Here is a 22,178-nt window from a genome sequence, read left to right as displayed (position 1 = left end):
ACTTGACTTATTTCAACATTTTGCACAACGTACAGCGTTTAAGCAATTTAGTAATATTTTTGAAGTTTTAGATACCACAAACATAACGTTGGAAAACTTGTATTATATTTAAATGGTACAGTCATCAAACCATACGACTTAACGATATGCCCATTATGAGTTCAAACCCCGTATGGACGGTGACTGACTAACATACTGCGGGTAATCCATAAGTCACTAAAAAGCCAAACCCATCATTGGTAAAGACCGACAACGGTTGTTGTGCCAAATTAAATGGGAGAGGAATGGATGCAAACCTTTTATGGATAACAATGAACTGTGAACTCGAGTGGACTTTGAAACAGAACATCAACGCAACTAAATTTGAAATTTGTACACCATTTATATATTTTACAATACATTTCTCGGCTATCACTAGTCCTAGTCTACATTATATTTCATTTCATTTCAATTACATATATCAAATTTCATCGATTCTTAGATAGGAAATTAGAAATGTCTAAAAAAATATTTCGCTGACTAGCATCTACATATTAAGTATACTTTTAAAATTATCTGAATTAGAGTGTCGCAAAATCACAAAAATAACCTTTGGTCTTTTGAATACGATTGTTCTGGAAACCGTCAATCCACAAGACGGTGTCGTAAAACCTAAGATATTGCAAAGAAAACATACATTTTCAAGCGCTAGAAGACGGTAGTTTATGCTAGCCGTCGATCAATCCTACCTTCTTCGTATTTTTACGATCATCTCCGATTGACCCCCTGTTTCCTTGCGTTCGTAGAACATAAAACAGCGCGAGCACCTTGCTCGACGGATATTCCACTGTTTACTTTTGCGGGTATCATTTGAATGATTTTTACTGAGCGTCCAAGGATCATTAACGAATTTTCCTGCCCCTTTCTATGTCAGTAGCGTTGGATGAGGAAACCACTCCTCGATGAGCTCTGTTTAGTACAAACCAGGGGTTAAGTGGTGTTCGATTTTTAACAACTTATACCAGTACACTCGAGGCTACTGTAGGTTATGCAATGAGTGTTATCTACATTTTTATAACAGCGTTCACTTTCACTTTGTTTTTAGAAGCTGCATCCAATTCTTTTAAGCAAGTCAAAATATTGCCAATAATGATAAAACCCATCATATTATTCGAAAACATTCATTATAATCTGGGTCCCACTGAATAAATACTCAGTTTAGATTTACTTGTACAGATATAAATTTACATTAGATATCTTATGTTTTTTTAAATAGAAAACTGAAATAAGTTAAAAGATCTATGAAAGTAAATGAAAATAAAAAATTGAGTTGTACTCTGTTCAAGTACAATAATGTCTATTTTGTGCAAAAAACTATTGACACGTAGAGTTTATAATATAACACGCGATGATTAATGACGTCCTAAAAGGGTTCAACTGGAAAAAATCAAACTATTTGCAAGCGGTATTTTAAATGCTTCCTCTTAATACCAACGTAGCCTATCATTACAAGTGAGCCCGGATAGATCTTTCGGAAGCATTTTCTTTAATATCCTCTCTCCCGCACAAACAAAAGTTAAAGATGCTGAGCTATCTTTGTATGCGTAATTGATGAAAATTGCCTGCTTTCGTATGCTGCTGTATGTACACTATATTTTTGTTTTCGGAAGTGATGCCGGATGCAGTGCTTAAAAGCCTAAGCGGTTCTAACTACCTAGCGCACAGACAGCTTGCCAGCAATCTCACAATATTGTGCGTCGCTTTGAAATCTTTTAAGATGGTTTACAAAGCAAAAGATAAAACAAATGTTTTTATAAAGTCGTGTAAATTACTTGACAGGCAAATCATTGCACCTTGAATGTAAAATTTCGTGAGCAGAGTTTGATCTTATACGATCACTGGTCTACTGTATGCATCTGTGCTTTTGCTTCCCCTCTCCAATAAACCATACATTCATCATCATCATCATTACCATCATCACTTGGATCATCATCTGTTTCTTCGTATGCGCCATATGTCGATCGGGTTTTTTTTACTAAGATTGGATGATTTTTAGGTTAATGGCATCGCAGTACGATACAGCCGATGCCGCTAAGTACAATAATGAATTTCGACTAGTCTACTTCCTGTAGGTGTCTGGTCATTTTCCAACAGTACATTCGTTGGTGTCAGACCGTTGATTAGAAGACGGGTCAGCTCCACCACATCAAATAATATCTCTCAACCGTCAAACCGTCAATACGCTCCAGCCTTAGCAGAACTAGACTGTACTTAGCCTTGCACTGTATATATAAAATTTCTTGATATTCATTAGCTTTTTAAAGTAGAATCAATGGACAAACGTTGTAGAAATGACCGAAAATGCTCCCACAACACTGCATGCACCACAACTAAAATCTCATACAGCATACATTGTATGCTGCAATGAAACGACTGAAACTTTTAGATGTAACTGTAAAAATTTCCTACGGTTTTTGCCAATGTTAGTGAAAAGGAGGGGTGAGCTTATGTAGAACATTTGGCTTGCGGAAATTTAGAAAAATGAATGACGGTTCGAGGGTTTGCAACCGGGTCAGCTGCACGGTTTGTTTATATTTTGTACCACACTCAGAGGAAGTGCTGATTTCATCTGAGCTCAAAATCCTGGTAATTTCTTATCGAAAAACCAAACCAAACGGGTTTTCTACAATATTAGCGAGAGTATAAGTGAAAAAAACGTATAAGTGGACGCTAAAGATATGTTTCTCTTCATATGCTCCTGGAAACATCCTTCATAAGTGGTTCGAGACATCGATGATGAGCGACGCAAATATGTGAAAAATTAGTCAAAATTCAACATGGATGTAGTTACGATTCTACACATGTCATTTGTTTACATTGCACATCACCTGGTTGCTGTGATGCGTAACCTGACAGATATTTCACCTGTCAAATACAGTGAAATTTCTTAAGATGTAGTCTCTTCAAGATAAATTGTTTCTTCAAGATGAACATTTGGACGGTCCCGTTATATTTCATACATTTTATGTCTCTTCAAGATGAATGTTTCTCTAAGGCGAATATCCTTCAAGCTACATATGCGATTTTCCAGCCAAAATTCTCGAAGATGAATTTTTGGGTTACAGTTTACAAAAATATTGGTCAAAGGATGTCATGTTTTTCGCATGATTTCTTGAATATTTCATAGCAACGCCTTCATTAGTTTTCTTCAACATTCCTCTCTAAGTTGACGGTCCCTTGGAGATTCATCTTACAGAGATTTCATTGTAGTTCATTTCGCTGTATATTTCACATCGTGTAGCCGCGTGGTAATAGTGCATTTATCGATATTTAGCTGATGAAACTCTTGATACTTGCATTCGGTCAACCAGACAAAAATAGTGTTGTCTTATTTATTCTCCTTCTTTTTTCTCACACGTTATCGATTAAGTCTTGCATGTGCTTCTGGTGGATTGGTGGTGGAAGCATGTTTCTGGTGGATGGGGAAAGATTCGCGAAGAAAGTTATGCCGTGTCTGAACGTACCTAATTGACAATCTGTTTTTAGTAGTGTTTTAATAATCATTAGCCGCGATTCGACGAAACAATCTCTGCTTGAAAACTCCTGTCAAAATCACCGTTTCCCATGGCAACGGAAAATCGAGCCGAGTTCGGCCAATTTTATTCGTGCATTTTTTGTCATCCACCCCAGGCTCAATGGCACGAATCTTTGCTTGTAATCTTTTGACAGGTGCGAAAAAAACTGTATATTTTTTTATTTAAACTTATTTTTGGTATCCCTGCTCATGGAAGAACACTCGTTTGAAGATTTTAAGTAATTTCCATAGGGTAGAAACAAGTTTTAATGTATATACGTTAATAAAATCGCCAATTTAGTTTCCACAGAAGAATCGAGTCATGGAAACGCAAAACTGTCTCCAAATCTTTTTTTGACGGAGGAAGGGGAAAGGTCCGCCGTCAAATAATCGTTCCGTGGAGAGTTACCTATTCCCTGCCAACTATTAGGTATACCGGTTTTTTCATACAAATGCATGCTTTTTGATTGAACTGTCAGCCAACTATCGAGCGTTCAACTAAAAAGCATGCCAACTAAAAAGCATTCAACTATTGAATTCTAACTGTATTCCGTTATGAAAGTGAATGAAAGAGTGCAACGTACCATAATATATCAAAGCCATGCGATATCTTGCTGAGTGCACTGTCCTAGCTAGCACCTGTATGTTAACTCATTTTATGTTCCAGTGTCCTGTAACAAAACATATTCCAAATTCCGATGAAAGCTTAAAAAACATAATTGAATTGTGGCTTTATCCTACAGTCAGCTTGACCGTTTTTATGCTAAAATAACAACCCTTCCCATAGCATCCCTAGCTTGTGAACCTGCTGCTTATGTATATGACACGGATGTTTCAAGGACGGTCAATTAATTCCATGTCATCCAAGGGTGTTGCGGCCCGTCAAGTGCATCGAAGCAATTGATCAGATGCTAATGAAATGTGGGAATAGCAAAGCGAAACAAGGACACAAGAGCATTTCAACAAAATTATATGAGTTCAAAATTAAATGAGTTAATAAAATGTACATGAAGATGAGGAATAGATACCCATGCTGCTAAAAGGAAATGAGTTAAACTGTGTATGTATGTATGTATGTATGTGTGTATGTATGTGTGTATTAACATGTATGTAGTAGTAGTAGTAGTAGTAGTAGTAGTAGTAGTAGTAGTAGAAGATTTATTTACCTCTAATGTAGTATTGTACAAACAAAATGCAACTTAATAATGGATTAACGGACTCAAACCTTACCTTTCCTCATAATTTAGAAAATGTTCTAGCTTTGCTATGTGTACATGCTTCACTATATTGGTGTTTTTAAAACTGGAGAAGGAAACTGTTTTTGGACTAAGTCCTTTCAGGCAAAAAAGTATATTTAAAAAACATGTATGTATGTATGTATGTTAACTACAGTTAATAACCTGTAGGGACGGTCCCGTGGTACAGTCATCAACTCGTACGACTCAATATCATGCCTGTCATGGGTTCAAGCTTAGGATGGACCGTGTCCTCCCGTAGCAAGGGTTTTGACTATCCAGCTGCGTGGTGATGAATTCAGTCTCGAAAGCCTTTTAGGCCGGCATCACCGCGTAGGACGGTACGCCAAATAGAACAGAAGTATGTATATATGTTTTTTTTTTCTTTGGCTCGACAACCGTTGTCGGTCAAGGCCTGCCTGTACCCACTTGTGGGTTTAGCTTTCAGTGACTAATTGATTCCCCCCATAGCAGGATAGTCAGTCCTACGTATGGCGGCGCGGTCTATTTGGGGATTGAACCCATGACGGGCATGTTGTTAAGTCGTACGAGTTGACGACTGTACTACGAGACCGGCTAAATGTATATATGTATGTATGTAAAAATGTGATATATTTCACCGATGCTTCAAATGTTTCGAAATAAACATTTCAAACATTTCAAATATTCGAAATATTACAACCGCCGCAGTGACCTTAAACACCTTAAACAGCGCCTTTATTCAACTTGTTTTTTTCTATAGCCAATAGAGTTTTGCTTGCAATGCAACACTTCTATTTTCTTAGTCTCATTATCATTTAAATAAGAGTCTTCCTTTATATCTTGAAATGGACATGTATAAAAATACCTTGGAGAAGAAATAAATAAATATGTGCCTCTGACAATTTTTAAATTGAAAATGTATACGATTTGCTGATAAACTAAGCCTGACACCTGGTCTACCATAACCAATAATAACCATGATTATCAGCGTTTTGCCCGGATTACCCTTATAACAAGATGGTCCAGCTCTTGAATACAAAGGCATCGGCTGACACGGAGTTTGAACCTATAACGAGCTTATTGCAAAGTTGTATTTGTACATTTTTTAAATTGTCTAATCATTAACTCATCAAACTGTTACATCACATTTTAAACATATCTCTTCTATCATGCTTCATGAATATCAGGCGACAGTGATCCATAAAAAAAGAAAAATCTACATTGTGCTTTTTGATTTGGCATAATACTACCATGAACATAGAAAAGACGTGCTCTCCTACCTTTTTAGGAACGCCCATCACTTGGCTTTGAAAATGCATTTGCCTCGGCCCACATATGTTGAGGACATGTAGTTTGTAGATTTGGTTCAAAGTTTTTTGATCAAAAATATGTTTCAATCTCATTCTAAAACTGCCTTATGAAAATTTAATTTTCTTTTTTGCGAAAAATTTGCACGATGTATTGTAACAAGCTTTTCTTTTAGAACATTTATTTTTTCGCAGATCACTTATGTTAACGCCACGGACGCCACGCCGCAGAGGTTGGAGACCACATGTATAAAGGACAGATGTACTAGTTACTGAGAGAGCGGTCTCAAATCGTCTACTAATAAATTGTATCGAAATATCTACAAAAAGATGAATATCTTTCTATTTTGTTTTTAAATTTCACAATCTTCTGATCCGAAAAATCAGGTAAAATGGGAACATAAAGGAATCGTAGCAATTGAACATAATTAAAATTAATCAAGGAATAGAATCTGGCAACAAGTGCATGCATGCGAATGTGAACTGTAACTACATATAAATAAGAACAGTGCAAAATAAATAACAAAAAGGAAGAAGCTAACGTGTTCTAGACTACAAAAGATGAATCTCAATGTAACCGATAAAAATAAATTCTAATTCGTAATATAACTGACCATCGGACAAATTTCGAGCGACCTGCATAGTTTCCAGAGTAGATTCGAATAAACATACATTTGTACAAAATCAGACAGAGATGAAACGCGAACGAAAAGTGCGTAGAAGAGACGGGAATTGTAGAATCAATACATCTATAGAAGCAGGAAGCTATCGACCTATTAAAAGATCAGTCTCCGCAGACGCTACTCCCAAGGTCTTAGAATGATGCGTCACATCCTAAAAGGAAGCAAAAAGTCATTCTTCATGCCATTTAATAGACAAATTTTCGTTTTCGAGAAACGACCCCAGCACGAATAGAAATCATTAACACTTCGTATACATTGTCTTCAGACCACTTGATTGGATCTGATGGGAAGCAGGTTACATTTTGAGCTATGGGTTTTAGGCACTGCAACACACTGGAAAAGAAAGAAATGGTTAAGAAAACATATCCAAAGAATATGGCAAAGACAAGACTCCGACAATGGCCATCGCATCGGCATCATGGTTTTAACGACAATCAAGTGCGCGACGAAACAAGTGACTTAATGACGACGACAACGATCAAGACAGTGGAGACGGCTTCTTAGGGAGCTATGCAAAGGATACCAATTGTTGACGAAGAACAATAAAGGAGGATGGGGTGAGGAGCAATCACAACCAATCGACCGAAGATCAACGTCGCTGTCCTATGAATATGGCATGACGGATACAGAACAATAGAAAAAGGAGAAAATGATGCTCTGATCTTCACGGTCACGGTCACGAGGATGTTAGACATAGATGAGAGACTCTTTGAAATATTTTCATTCTATCTTTCGATCGTCAGAGGTGTCTCCCAGCCTGTTTCTATTTCTGAGGACCTGAGAGCAGGCTATTGGCATGGCTGAAGCAAGGTTTCGGTTCATTTTGAATAGTTATTAAGAGGCATTTGATGAGTTGGTCTTTTTCGATCCTGCCATAATCTTTTTGCTTTTAGAGTCTCTCTGTAAGACCGCAGGTCCTCTTGAGGCGGCGTCTTTGCCGTGTACACTTCTGTTTCCATGATTTGGGTGTTATTTTCACGATTTCCGTTTCTTCTCCACTTCCCTGTCTTAGCTTTCAGTTACTGCTTGTTTAATGCTATCGAATTTTTACTCCATCAATTACACAAACGAGCTTCGTATTTTGGATAACTTTTAGGAATACATAAATCTGATTTTCTCGTTGTGGCCATCCAGTTTAGTAGCAATTTCTGTACATGGATTCTGTGTTTGTTCTTTTTTCTCATCTTGTCGATGATATGTAACGGGGAGATTTTATCATCTGCATATCATCCTATCTAATATAAAACATTTATTTTTAGCATTACTTCATTCCATACAAATTTACAGCAGACCGTATTTCTCAAAAATTAGCAATGATTAATGCAATGATCATTCCACATAATCTAGTTGAACAAGACAGTAGAAGTTTTGTAAGGGGTCAAACTCGGTGCTGACACAGTTACTATGCTCAAACAAAAACGTGCTAACACAGTTACTATGCAGATAAAAATATTACTATATAGAACAACATAGCAATACGATACAAGGGTCATATTCGGACTTTTTTTGTCATAATTAATTAAATAATGAATAACATATAACTCCTACAAAAGTTAGAAAAATTGATTTTGCCCCAGTTCTGTTCATGTAATGGCAATTTCAATTAAAAAAAAAAGATCTGCTGACCGTTTAAAAAAATGACAATTTTATGGTTAAGTAATCAATTCTTTAAAAGTCCACTCTCTACATTCAATAGAAAATGACAATAATCACACATAAATGTTTTCCAATTTTATCCGGTGTTCTAAAATGTCCATCCAATAACAAACGAATCACTGGAATATTTTTCCCAACAGCCAGTAGATCGTTGCATACTAAATCCTACACACGTCATTCGACTGTTCAAATCGATTGAAATGATAAGTTGCGTAGCTGAGCGTAGCGAACTCCAAGTGCTGAGTAAATGTTTGTTCTACACGCCCATGCTGCTTGCTTTTCTCATCGCTTAGTCTTGAACCTCTACTTATGATACAATTTGACATGGGATTTAAAGTTCAACCTAATAATGAGACTGGAGATTTCTTCTGGACCATTTGTATGACTAAAACTCCGTGAAATAAGCCGGGATGAAATTTAGAATCTTTTCCCTTTTTTATTCAGTAGGCAAAAGCGATCTGTACGTAATGTTGGCTGTGTTATTGGTTCTCATGATTCTGTTAAGTTCTACTACACATACAACACTACTTGAAAATAAGTAGTACAGTATGTGTTTGCCCAGTAGTTGATTAGATGGTGTTTACGGTTCGCGATTCAGTACATTTCCACTCATCTCAACAGCAAATTTAAGTTTAAATTGTTATTGTATGTCATATATTTTCCATAACGGTCGGATTTGGGAGTACAATTGGCAAACAGGATAACAATCTCCATAACTGGTTTAACATAGATCAAAGTGCTAACATAAATTACAATATCCACAATGGTCACAATGCCAATCTAACGTGAATAGTTTTGATGTGACATTTATTTGCATTAAAATTTCAATACCACTATGCTACAGCTTCATTTCCGTCCAACAAGCATCCAGTTATATAAATGAACAGTGCTCCATAGATTTTGCTTACAATGAATTTCTCAATAGACATTACCAAATGATTAATTCATTGTAGGCCAAACTTAGGTAAAGCCTCGAATGGAATGTGCTGTAATGGAGATTTTGTACCCATGTGTTCTAGGTATCTTTCACGATGCTCTGGAACGTATGGTTTCTGAAAAGCATATATGAAACGATTTTGTTAAATGGCATATTTATCAATTGCAATTATTAAGGAAACTTACAACTTTTTTCGGTGAAACCGGCGGTCGTAATGGATTCTGACCAGTGTAAGAAGTTAGATATGTGGTATTCCAAACAGATTGCTTACAAATTTTCTTAGAATACATTATGTTGTCCCAAATTCGAGTTACTGATAATTTCTATCCACGGTCGTTTGCTTTCAACAAGAAATTCTATCTATCGTAAATTTTGCCCCGTGATCTTCAAGTTACAACAGCACAGCCTACTGCTTCTCATTGATGTATCGCGAAGCTTTTCCAGCTGTTCTTGACGATTAGAAAATGCCGATACCGACGTTTGACAAGTGTCGGTAAATGGTTTTGTTTCACGACATCGACAAACAGGTAATAAAACTGATTTTGTTTTCGATCCACGTGCTTTTTGCATTGCTTTACATGAATAGTCCTTTGAGCAGCAGTGGGTTTCGCATTTCTTATCACAAATTGCATTTAATTTAACACATCGTTTACAACAGTTCATAGATTCGGCATCGGTCATACATAATGTATCATGGGAATGACAACATTTCTTATGTACACAATAACACTTACACAACACTCGTGACGCAATTTTTTTGCAATTTATGCATTCCAATGAGTCCACTGATATCACAATTTTTCTACCAAAACCTCTGTTAAGCACCTGTGATTTAGTGCACTTCATGCATTTGTTTACACTGGGTTCTTTGTTGTTTTTTGCAGGACAGTCCTCTTCTTCTAGACATGGTGGAATGTAAATGGTCGAATAGGTAGTTGCAAAACGAGACATGATGAAAAATATAACTGTATACTTTAGAGTTTATCACCGTGTACTGCGATAGGTGCTTGAAAAAATACATATATTGATTTTGTCGTCGTCTTCTAGCTTTCTGATTTTAATTTAATCATAAATTTCATATGCCTCATCTATTAAATTAGCGTGTCAATTTCAACCTGACTAGTTCAACTGAATCATTTTTTTCTTAATCAAAATGTTTTCATTTGCATAAAGTTACTTTTTAATAGTTTTTAGTTGACTAATTTAAAAAGTCATTTACATTTTTCTTTCAAATAAAGAAGTAAGATTATTTAAATTAAAGTAAACGCCTATGGTTATGCTTGTTTGTGCGCTGCAGCAATTTAAAGCTCAGTAAAACAGCATTCGCTCCTATAAATACATGTAGCAAAAATGCACAGAAATTAAACGTAAACGAGCACTGGGGTAAATAAACACAGTTACGAAAAAATAGAGACAATTCTGTGAGAAATAGGGATATATATTCAAAACGGCAACATAAATCCATTTCCGTAGTTAAAAGCGAAATTGTGAGTACTGAGCGAAACAACAAGAACTGGTGTAACCCCGGTAGCAGACAGGAAGACGTTTTTGTTGGGATGTGATACACTGCTCTGAGGATAAAAAGTTGGGCCGGAAGAAATAATTTTCACTCGGACGATGCATATGTGCTGCTGGACCGAAGTAGAAAAGAATCTGCGGGGTTGGTTGAGAATGTCCGTTCGCTGGACCATTTGGTGGCCACCGTATTCCGGATAGCCAAATTGCCATGGTTCTTAAGAGAGTTTCTGCCAGAAGCCGATCATAGCCGTCTGTCATTCCCATTCCATTCATTCCAAACGATGATCGATCAGGCGTTGGTTGGATCGATAGGTTTCATTCACTTTAACGTAGCGGTCTGTAATCATCAAGCTCGAAAACCAGTGCCGATCGATGGCACCGAAGCTCATCTTCCGCTCTACCATCCTAAGTCCATTTTCCTATTCCCACCTTTTTGGAGGTGGGACTTCTAGGATGGGGGTGCGATGAGTGACCAACGTCAAGAAGCTCTATCATTCCTTTCCTTTGCTTTATGTCCGCCGTACAGAGTACAGAACACAGAAGCTGAAAATTGCGTACGAGTCCAATTATTATAAGAGCGCGCACCTTAAAATAATGCCAATTATCAATATTGTTGATGGTGTTTTAGGAAATGGAAGTAGAACCTTTCATTATGGCGGAAAAGGAAAATAGCCATCAGAAAATAGAAAAAAACTCGGCAGGTCCAATCACCGTCTCTATTTACTAGCACAGGAAAGGATTAACCACGGAGTGGTTCCGGTGATGGAAATCAATTTTCTGTAAAATCTAATGCCATCGTGTGCATTGCCGGCATGAAAGCTAAGCGGTGGTTTTCATGCACCTCTGTTCTGAAGCTGCTATTCGGATCTGCCATAATGTTTACCTCAATCATCGTACTACTTGTTCTTTCTTCCACATTGATCGCAGTAAAACATGTTCGCATCCATACTTTTGTTCGTGCACAATGCGATGAACGTTACAAATGTGGGAAGTGAAAATTAAAACATACAAAAGCTTACCAGACTATTGCAAGCACAATCTCCTGTAATTAATTCGCTTATAACCTTAAAAAGACAAAATAACGAAAGTAGTATTTGTCACTAGCATCAATATGCGCTACAACAGATACAAAATGTTATCACTCTTTTCTGATGTTCATGTTTTGTATGTATAAATATGATACGAGATAATGTTCGCACTTCCACATCATCGAACACACATCACGAGGCGTCGATAGAATCTGGGTGTGCAATTAAAATAATAGGATTATTGCCGGAAATTGAATTCGCTCGTAATTCTATCAAAAGGTTTAATAGCTGAGTTTTTCCATTTTTTTGAAATTTTTATCGCTGCAAATCATTTGATGCATCATTTCACAAATTGAACACGTTGATTATGCATGTACATACGTAGTCCTCAAGACACATTATACAAATAAACCATCGATATAATGTACTTTTGTAATCATTGATTATACGAATAACAGCATCAAAATATGAAAAACTTGGCACTTCTTTTTCAAATATGTATACGGCATTGTTATAACAAAAGAAAAACATAGCGTTAGAAGAACAGGACGTAGCACGGAGTTAATAAAAGATTTTTCTCTAATTGGATGACCTGAGCCTATTTAGTCAACCGAAAAATGAGTAATAAATCTAATAGGATAATCCCTATATTTTCCATCTCCCATCATACCCTCAGAGTACACCAAATATACTCTACAGTTCATCACATCAATGAACCCACATACAGCAAATTCGTGCTATATCAGAATCCATTGGTTTGTCGTGGCAGTCGTTGTTAGCTGAAACTATTAATGCTATATTTCAAATATTGTGCTACTTCGTTTTTATTGTTTTTAATTCTTACGACAGATATATTCAAAACATCTTCTTTTTTCACGTATCTTCACGTGTTGGAATGATATCAGCCGCGTGCAAGCTAAGCAAACAAATGTTTATCAAAATAACTATAGATTATAGATAAGGTAGATAACACCAGATGGCGCAAAAGGAGAGAAGTATGAAACGATATTCTCACACGCGAGACAACTAGCTAATCCAAAAATAGAAACAAGTTCGCGCAAGGTCGCTAAACAGGGTCAAGTAAGATCAAGAGATCAGATGTTGAGGAGACAAGGGGAGAATTGCTCTTAGATTAAACACATATAATTTTTAAATATTTTTGACATGTTATAAAATTAGGAATTGTTCTTTCATAGTCAGTTTTTGAGTTTATTTTATTTTTTTACAAACAGATAACAAAACTGAAAATTTCAATAGATTTCAATAATGACTACCTTAATTTTGGAAACATATCACATTCAAATGAAGAATCATACATGATATCAACATATTTCTGAGACAAATATATAAATATATATGTATAGATACGTACAATCAAATGTTAAAATCCTTCCAAGCTATTGCCAAAAAGTGTATACCGGCCATTTTTCACCCTTTTCCAACAGACCCATCACAAACACAATCCCTTGATGCGGAAAATAGCCCTTGGTCAAAGAGTTTTGATAAATGCTTTCATCTACTCGATTGGCATACGCATATTTATTCGGCTTTTATGAGCAACCTTTAGCAAACTACAAGCTTGGCTCATCTTTGAAGTCTTTCAATTTCATAAATTCAGGATGGTAGCCGAATAAAACCGTTTCGGTTTTTGTTATCCCGAACACATCATTTATTTGGAGGAGGACTCTGAAGAGCTATGAGTGACATGAAAGACCAGTTTAAATCAAATCACATTTATGCGGTAAATTTGCTATGATGAATACTGCGGGAAAGTGTTCCCTTGGGTGTCATCGATAATGTCTGTGTTGGTGATTCCATTGGTAGGTATTTCGGAACAAGAGTAGGTCGTTTTTTAGATTTATGTTTAATAACCATACCAAATGTCACAACGTATGATAAGTTAGCTTTAAGACTTTTAACGACACACATCCCTATATTTTTGGACACATTCCTTAACATGAAGAATCCATAAAAGGTTCATGTTGTGCATATACCTTTGCATTGGTATCCATTGAAACGAATGTTTCTAACATTCAGGCGAAAAAGACATTCTCATGTGAGAACGTTTATTCGATGCACATGTGTCGATTCGCTTTTTAACCCCTGAACAACGTTTTCGCGTTCGAATTGTTTGTCATTCAACGATAAATTATTATCATGACATGCTATGGTATCCTTTCTACCTTCACTGTCAGGTGTCGCATTTGCGTATGATAGGGAACTGGCTCTATGAGTAATTTTGGTGGCTCACTTGCTTTCTACTTAATAGCTGGTTGACGAAAAACTAATTTCCGCGTGAGAATGAATTCATATGGCTAGGCCAATTTAACTGACACCTACGCGCTCAGGTGACAAAAAGTCGGTAAGAAAGAGATACAAGAAAGTGTACAAACAATCACTCAGGGACATGCAGCTATACTTCACGCAAACACAATTTACGACAAATGGCACTATTCACATCTAATACATGAAACATGGATGTGTCTAAGGGTGTCTTTAGGTTAGATTGATTTATCGCCAAACAAAACAACATATTTCGAGCGTGAGTAAATCTGATGTGCACGCAAATGGCAAACAACGTACATTATCGTTAGATAACTGTGTATGAGTTTAGTTTTTCTACTCTTTACTTATGCTACAGTTTTTTGTCATACATTGGAAATTTTTCACAAATAGCAATCGATTTTTAGTATTACTAAATTATTAGTATTATTAAGATAAATTGTACTAATAAAATAGGTCGTCCGTATAAGTATGACCAACAATCCTGTAAATGAAAAACTAATCAATCAATAATAACAAATCGAGGAAAGTCGGTATAAAAAATTATATTGTTTTTCGTTTTCTTCTTTGCAACTACGGCCTAGGCAACAGGCATTAGCTAATATTTCTAAGCACTACATAACCTTCTTCTTCTTTGATTTAGCGTAACGACCTACGCGGTCATGCCGGCCTCTACAGGCTTCAGGGAGTCTTATTTGCACCACACAGCCGGATAATCAGTCTTTGCTACTGAGGTCCATATGAATATGAGGCTTGAATCCATGACGGACATATGTTATTAAGTAGTGCGAGTACGACTTGAGTTGAGTTGACACAGGACTGCCCAATCAAATTCAAATAGCTTTTACATTGGAGCAATACCTGATTTCCAGAACTAGCAGGAGTTATTCCGGGAATGTGTGTATGTATTGTTGATAACAACGATGATGAGATAGATTTAGTCGTCCTTAAGTGTGCACTACTTTTGTAAATGTATAGCTATATTAGAGTATTTTGTAAACATCTACCCTAGTAAATAGAACTGAATAGAACTTAATCTATACACGCGAATAAATGCATTTTTATAAAAAAAAAACTAAATACACCAAATAGACCAGTCAATATTGACCACATAGACAAATTATGTTCATGGTATATTCGATTAACTAGGATATTTCATATTCTATATTCAACAAGTAGGTATTCATCATTCAACTTTTTATTGCATTTTTGTTACAGTAGTTATAAACCGAGTGATTTTTACGCACAAATCTTCTTCTTATTTGGCTCAACAACCGTTGACGATCAAGGCCTGCCTACCACTTGTGGGATTGGCTTTCAGTGACTTATTGATTTCCCTCCATAGTCAGTCCTACGTATGGGGGCACGGTCCATTCAGGGCTTGAACCTATGACGGGCATGTTTTTCGTACGAGTTGACGACTGTACCATAAGACCGGTAAACATTGATGCACACAAATACATTGATTATTTAATTGAAGGATGCCAGTTGCAGGCAACAAAAAACTACACTTTTATATTAACAATAACCATAGTTTTTGAGGTTCCAAAGTTCGTAACAATGGAAAAGACTCCATACTGCAATCCAAGTGTAATCATTTTGAGCCATGCTGTTAAAACTTCGACCTGTAAACCGAGTTATTTGGACTGATGGCTACTAACAATGGCAGCTTACCTCCCTCGCTACCATCAATAGTATTGAGTCTCTAATGTTGCTTTTGATAGAAAAAAAGCAATTCAGAATTTGTATAAATCGGTTCTTAGTCCCTCAAGCATGAAGTGAACACAAATAAAGTATAGTATAGTAAAGTAATAGTTTGAAAAAATCAAACTGGTTAGCGAATATGTACTACTACCTTGTTACACACATCTGCACATTAAGCACATTGAAAAGCTTTCCAAAACGCACATTAGCAGGAGCAAACAGCATAAATACTAAATTAACATCCAACGACCACAACCAACTTCAACACACATCCTAACATGTTACACATCCTACATTAGATTTTGCATAGAAAGCTAATAAAATTTACAAAATTATTCGATCGTAAAATCAAAGCCAACGTTGCAATGAAGTTTTCTGCTGCAAAAGGCAGTGATGGAACACGTTCGTGAATTTTCGGCCTTGATATGCCAGCTAAATGTGCAAATGAATATCATTATACGACTATAAACGTAACCGCATGAGTCTAACGAGCACCCTACATGATTGGGAAGTGATCCTTTAACGCATAGTATTGAAATGTTCCATACTTCTGAAAACGGAATACATATTAGTATCATATCAGGTCTGCATAATGATTGTTGGTTTGGGTAATCATAGGACCTTCAAGTAGTTTAGAATCTTTTTGACACAATTGGCTATCATAAATTTTAAACAGAATCGAGATCATCACGTAATTCCACGTAAAACTTGCAGGGTTATTGTCTTCTTTTTTTAATTAATAACAGCCCGGCTGTATTGCTTACGTAACTTTATTACTAAGAATAATTTTATCTTAAAGAATAGCAGTATAACGATTATCATAAAAAGTTAAAAAAAAATACGTTCTTGCAACACCAGAAACAAAACACTCTATTAAATCATCACTCTTTGTAGAGAAATATATACAAAGCAATTTAAAACATTCAACGGCATTTTTGCCTCCATTCGCTAATCATATTATTGCATGCTTAAAAGCAGTTTGAATAAACTCTACATGAACCTCACACATACATACAACATGTAACATAAAAAAGCACATTGATGACATGACATTTCTGGGGTGTGTCAACGAATTGATTTATTTTCCATTAAACTCTAATCAAATAAATGCAATAGGGTCCTCCGACTCTCTTTAATGGACACTTCATTCTTTTCTTGTGAAAAATTAGGAAACAAAATCTACATTTAGGGTATTTTAGCTTTGCTTGAAAATCAGATTTTCAGTTCTACATTTGATGTAATGTATTATATAAATATAACATAATTATGTTTCTTTAGTGCAATTCAGTATAATTTTACTGAAATGTTCTACTGAAATGTGATAATTTAGTAAGCCTAGAAATAAAAAGATTGTATACGGCATCATTCAGTAAAAATGGTTACTGACAAAAATGACACCTCTTTTGCTGAATCGAAGTAAGAAATTATTATTGATGTGCAGAAAAATTTACAGTTTCTTCTGTTCATGTTTATTTTTGGTATACATTGTTTAATAGTTTTATACTGTATTTTTCCGAAACAAGTTTGATAACAAAGTCATCGCAAAATTTCAGCAATTACAGTGAATTGTAGCAAGGATTTTACAGACCATTACAACATCTAAATCTTTGAAAGTAGTATCGCAAACTAAAAACCCACCTTAAATTTTCTGGTGTCTGCCAAATCAACTTTTATTATATTCTGACTGTCAGATCAGTTGACTGCATTGCTGCATATTCAGTAGTTTGTTGTACTGTTTTTAATGCTTTACAGTAAAACATGTATAGCAGAATAGTTAATCGTTTCACTAAAATTCAGTAAAAACATAACCGCGCGGCCACATGAGGTGAAAAATACAGCGAAATGAAGTATTCTATAACGCAAAATATCTGTCAGATAACGCATCACAGCAACCAGGTGATGTACAATGTAAACAAATAATGTGTGCAAAATCGTAACTAAATCGATTAAAGAATTTCAATGTAATGTAATACATCATTTCGTTACTTTTCAATCAACAATCCATCATTTCCTTCATTTAGGGAATGTTCTGCTTAAGAAGCTATCATTTTAAAGTGAATTTTGAAAGCGGATGCTGTATTTCCCCCAACACTTTATCAGCAACTGTCAAATATCTGACTGTTAAATAGTTCATTTCGCTGTATATTTTACCTCATGTGGCCGCGCGGTAACATTTATTCTGAAAATCAGAAAAAAAGCAATCTTTTACTGGGATTTTTGAACTGTACTGTCTATGGAACAATGTAAAGCATCCGGATTGTTTATTGTTTTGTTTCGTTTACTCTAAAGCTAGTTTTCTGTGAGGTTTTATATAGAATGTTGACATGATTTCAGTCGCTATCGAACTTAATATTAAAAATTGGCTAGTTTTGTGAAATTTTTTTCGTTGGGCCGATCTGGTGGTACAGTCGTAAACTCGTACGACTTTAACAACATGCCCGTCATGGGTTCAAACCCCGAATAGCCCGTGCTCCCATACGTAGGACTGACTATCCTGTTTTGGGGGAAATCTATAAGTCAAAGAAAGTCAAGCTCACTTCACCAGTGGGTACAGGCAGGCCTTGACCGACAACGGTTGTTGTGCCAAAGAAGAAAAAGTAAAAAAAAAACAAGAATAAAAATTTGCTGTGTAGGGACTTATGAGCATTATAAACCTTATAGTTTGTATGTTGTATTATCTTGACATGACCAGCAGCAGTGGAATTTTATTTAAAACCTTAATTGTTTGAAACAAATTAAGAACATTGTGGACTTGAACTCACGCCGGACTTAGTTTTATGTTGTACCTTGGCATACTGTGGGATAAACATGAACAGAAGAAACTGTAAATTTTTCTGCACATCAATAATAATTTCTTACTTCGAATTCAGCAAGTTGACGACTGTATCGCGAGATTGCTCCATTATGGATTTGATTGTACCACTACAAGTGATCAATTGAAAATTGTCATGGAATATCATTTCAATAGTCATATTACACCGGTATTCGTAAGTAAATTAAAACGCCACATGCATTGGACTTTTTTTCGGAATTCATTCTACAAACACCAACGAGCGGTTGTTTAGGCAACGATACACAAGGGAAGATCCACTCCCACAGTATGCCATTTGCTATTATCGTCCTCATTAGAGAATGATAAACATATTTACTCTACAACATGGGGGTTCAACCAGAAGTGTAAAATCTCTACGAACATAGGGTACACTGCCTAGAAAAAGGGTTAATATTCCAGTAGGTATTCTTGAAACACACAGCTATGTTTCCCTTATATAATACTTTTCGAGATTCTTTTAGATAGCCGGTGGGAATGAAGAGCTTCAATATGTTTTACATGTGTGTAATTAATTATATGGAAACCAGTACTCTCACAATATATACCATATTGATGCCTCATTGATTTGCGAAGCATAATGCAAATTCAAGATAGAAAAACCACAAACAACCATTCTTTACGGTAACGGGGAGTTCTACGTTGACATATCAGGACAATTTATAGCTGTACCTATCGACTTGCACAGATTTGCTTCTTTGGCTACGAATTATACAAAAAACATATTTTTATATATGCTATATTGTTTGACGTAAACAATACAGGTTAGTCTCATTATTGTAATTCCAGCGACGATGACCACTATGGAGAATGTTGACAACTACAACTACAACTACACTAAAACAAATTAAATTGTTCAAAAGTATCAAACATCAAACAACATCAAAGAGTAAAATATATTATCGCACTGTTTGCTTCCGAATTTCATAATTAAAGCGTCCCAAAGCCAACGACGTAACTGAAATATTAGCGCTATATATTATAATTTATAATATTATAATTTATAATTATAATATGTTTCAAACTAAATAACCCAACATTATTTTTGGTTTGAAATTGTAGATTTACGCTATGCTAAAGTTGTTTTACAAAGTTTTACAAAAAATATTAAGAAAATATACACGCTTTTTTAAACAGATAATGTCTCAAATAAGTACATGCCATGAAACTATATCATATACTATAAAAGTTAATAACCGGATTAGTTGGGAACAAATCTTGATCTAAGAACTTGTACGACACATAGCAATACCAAACATACTGCCGTATTTAAATGAATTTAAACATATTGATGGAGCCATAAATATGACATAACAATCTACTTTTTCTTTTCGCTTACTCTCCGCGTACACAAACACGTCTTCACTGCTGAAAGAAGCGGTACCGGTTGGCGGCTACTTCTCTGTTGTTCGAAACAGTTACTTCTGGCTGATGAATTGCTACTCACTATTAATTGCAACCTTTTTGCTGTCGAACCTTAGGAACTAAACCGGGCCAACCGTCAGTCAGTTAATACTATTGCCGTCTGATGCTCCAGCGCTTTAGCCTCATTGAACTGATGACCATCCGTGACAAGATATAGCGTCGAATTTTTGTGAACATTTTGAGTATGACCATGTACAATACAGCTTTTATCTCCTATCGACTCGCATTTGCACCATATGCTTGCGTTTAGCTCGGTGTCAGGATTATGAGCGCTCTTGAAAAAGACGAACAGAAAAACAAAGAAACAGCGTCTTATGCCTTACGATAGGCTTCTGGCCAAGGTGGGTCAAGCATAAATTGACCAACTGTTGTATCACCTAATGTACCACTGGATCATAAATGGAAACTAGGTTCGTTAACTGTAATGCTCGTCCCGCTGGGACTGATTGAACTTCTAATCGTTAGTAATTTTGTGAATGTCACAATGGCATAATAGTGGTCAAATTGTTTAGTTATGTTATCGACGTACTGGTTGATTTTCAAACAGCATGCAGCTATACGTACTGCATTTTTAATATTTATTGGGTTACAATGTTACTACTTATCAGCTTTTTTTTAACTTGAAATAAGCTATTTTTAATTTTTAGTGATTTTAATCCGAAAATCCATACATAAAGCCGTAGCGGAGAGGAAACTTTGATTATTAACCAACAATATCTCTATGATAGAAATTTTGCTTAATACTCCAAATGTACACCAAAACTTGATACCATTTCTTTCCTCTCATCATCTAATTATTTTTAATTAAACTCTTGCGAAAAATTTAATCAACCTTTACCCGTTTTTGCCACCATTCTTTGGGCTATTTAACTTTCTACTTAGGACATCATCCCGACATGCAGAATGCTACGACGTCCAACCAAACAGAGGGGTGAACATTTTCCCCGGGCAACCATAACCGGAAGCATAGCGACCGAATAAAAGCAGCCGAAATAACCCGACGACTTGGGCGACTCAGCTTTACCGCCGTCAACCATCCCTTTTTGTTTTCTAATGAAAACAAATTGTCAGCAAATGAAGCGATAAAAATGCAAGCGCTGTTCCTTTTGGTTGTCGTTAATTATGGTATCTTTTCCAAACAGCCAAACTCAAACCTAAGTTTGCGTTGAAGCGATTGGGAACCAAGCGCAGTGGCAATTTTTATAATCCCAAAATTGCTTCATCTTTTTGGCCTTCATTGTTACATTCTACATCTCACATTTTATTTAAGGTGTCTACATCTCACTACTTTATACCGAGAGCTAGACCAGTGGTATGCGCTATTTTTCTAACGAAGATCTCATGGGAGTAGTTCATCATCGATAGCAATTAGGTAAGGCAGTACAAAAAGTATGCCCTAGTGAACAAAATAAACACACGAATCTATTCCTCGCGGGAGTTTATCAATCGATCGAACCTTGTCTAAAAGGGTGCTGTACTAAGGGGTTTAATCTTCTTTGAATAATTTATACAATCAAGAAATTGGGCATTGGATGTGTTACTATTCCTTAGGCCAAACGTTTGCTTATGCTAAACATATTTTTTTTCTAACGTGTGTCTCACAAGCACGGATACGTATACTAGGCCATACCGTTTAAATGACATAATTTCGCATATAACGTGCAGTTCATTGAAAATGCTTTAAAAAATAAACTATATCTCTTAAATAGTGTTGATACTGGTTTAGTCTGAGCAATCTAATTCCGCGACAGCACAATGGATTTGTAAAACATTACTAGTTCGTTTATAAAAACCGTGTTTATATTTTATCGTGTATAACTACTCCTCGTTTATAACGACCCCCTGATGAACTATTCATTGTTTAAAAAAAAGTTGTTTTATTTCTAATCTCACAAAATTCAAAAACAGCTTTGTCCATTGGATTTGTCCATTCAAATCAAATAAATGTTTTTATTCTTCTAGTATAAGCGAATGGAAAGTTATTAGCTTGCACATTTAAAGAACCAGTGAAATCAACTGTTTCCTCAAAGTCCAAGC

At 35.8% G+C, this 22,178-nt stretch overlaps 1 long non-coding RNA gene across 1 annotated transcript; it reads right to left on the bottom strand.

Moving 5' to 3' along the window:
• Positions 1 to 9,165: 9,165 nt before the first annotated feature.
• Positions 9,166 to 10,344, bottom strand: LOC120893800. Its single transcript, XR_005738153.1, has 2 exons — positions 9,539 to 10,344; positions 9,166 to 9,468 (listed from the first exon to the last, which is right to left on the bottom strand). It is a non-coding gene; the product is annotated as an uncharacterized LOC120893800 (long non-coding RNA).
• Positions 10,345 to 22,178: the final 11,834 nt, after the last annotated feature.

Source organism: Anopheles arabiensis, chromosome 2 (genome assembly GCF_016920715.1).
Source record: "Anopheles arabiensis isolate DONGOLA chromosome 2, AaraD3, whole genome shotgun sequence".
NCBI classification, from domain to species: domain Eukaryota; kingdom Metazoa; phylum Arthropoda; class Insecta; order Diptera; family Culicidae; genus Anopheles; species Anopheles arabiensis.
This window is presented reverse-complemented; position numbering and strand designations above follow the sequence as displayed.